This window comes from Schistocerca piceifrons, chromosome 8 (genome assembly GCF_021461385.2).
Source record: "Schistocerca piceifrons isolate TAMUIC-IGC-003096 chromosome 8, iqSchPice1.1, whole genome shotgun sequence".
NCBI lineage: Eukaryota > Metazoa > Arthropoda > Insecta > Orthoptera > Acrididae > Schistocerca > Schistocerca piceifrons.
Genome location: NC_060145.1, coordinates 99,944,419 through 99,946,225, shown reverse-complemented (window position 1 = coordinate 99,946,225; position 1,807 = coordinate 99,944,419).

Sequence of the window (1,807 nt, the reverse complement as noted above, 5' to 3'; positions counted from 1 at the left end):
TATAATTACTATTGTAGTCGTTTGAGTGTTAGTCCTCAAGATTTAAGGCACTTAAGTTAATGTGTCCGAATGATTTTCTGGTTATTACAGTAACTTGCTATATTCTATTGTAAGGTTAACTGGTTATTCCTTTTAGTAATTCTTATCGTAGAATCCTTGTTGTTATGCGTAAGGTTTGGTTGGGACTTGGGGCCGCGCTCACATTAAGCTTCTTGTCTTGCTCTGAGCATTTTCATATGTTCTATGATTATTAGGCACGAGTTATATCCGTGATTGTTTTCTCTCGGTCTTCCGAGCTGTTCGTAGCGTTTGGAGGCGCTGCTCCCGGGCGTTACCTATTACTCGCCGGTCCATCAGGCACAGCCTTTCCGCGTCGGCTGTGTGTGTTGCGTCTCACAGTAGCCTCTTAGACGTTGCGGCCTCCTGGCTTGCTACGGAGTCTCTCATAACTTGAGTTTCTATCTCGTAAAAATCGGGAATTAATCTACCCAGTAGTGACCGTTATTCTAAACCCCTTATTCAGACCTGCGACTTCCGTGGTTTCCCTGTCTGAATCTCAGTTTTCAACATAATAGTTTTAATATTGGTGTAACGTTCAATTTGTTAAATGATATTTTATTATTTTTCCACGTCAGCATCTTGAATACGCCCAATCGTCTTCCCTGATTGAGCAAATATGTTTTCGGAATTATGCGATTCAACTTTGGCTGTTGTTGTTGTTGTGGTCTTCAGTCCTGAGACTGGTTTGATGCAGCTCTCCATGCTACTCTATCCTGTGCAAGCTTCTTCATCTCCCAGTTTGGCTAGTGTTATAAAAATTTTGTTCTTATCTATTTATATTGAACCTATTTGTGTTTTGTTCACCTTCTAACAACACTACCACAAAAAGGTCAAAATTTAATGATTGTGGTGTTGCTCACGCTGCTAAATACTGCATCTTCGGGCAAAAACAAAGTTATTATGTAGCAGGTGTCATTAGAGCACAGTTAATAAAGTCGTTTCATGTAATAATGAATAAACTAGGCACTCATCTTTTCGTTTTTCCCACGCTGGTCTCGTTGTAAAATCATGGCTCAATCGTCGAAAATCTAGGTGGTGATGATTCCAAGCTCGGATGCAAAGAGGCCTAGGTTTTATTCTGCTATATTCAAAAGTTTTGTAGATGCGCTTCACAAACCATTCTTGAAGATTAAACCTTTCAAAGTTAGCACAATGGTGATGTAAAGAATAATCAGCACTCCGAATTTAAGTTACACTTCTTTTTTATTGATTTTGTTGCGATAGCATGTAACACACAAAACATCACTTCACAATACAAAACATACTTGAAAACATCTTCCTCAGTGTTAAAGTTCGCATTTTATTAACTGGCTAAAATATGCGTCTTTCCAACATGACGTCCAAAATTTAACTTTCTCAAGGTCCGACTCTAACAACTAACTAATAATCGCTTACGCGCCCAAAAATCAAAGTTACAAGTACGTTAAAGATCATAGTGACAAAAGAAAGAATACACATAAGAATAATATCATTGCAACATAAACATATCGATGTATCACGAATGAAATCAAATCTGAATGTTGTCTCAGAAATATGTTAAGTATTTAACAGAAACACACTAGAATATCGCTGGTATCGAGAGGTTCAGGTGAGGTGCCGTAATCGTTATGTAATTCAAGTACCATTACAACCTGTAAATTTGAAATGAAGAGTTTCCATTTATAGTGTATGTCTGAAAAATGCTCTGTATTTATGGTGATAAAATGGAATAAGAGGATTCAGAAGAAATGTGTTTTTTGGCAGGCTG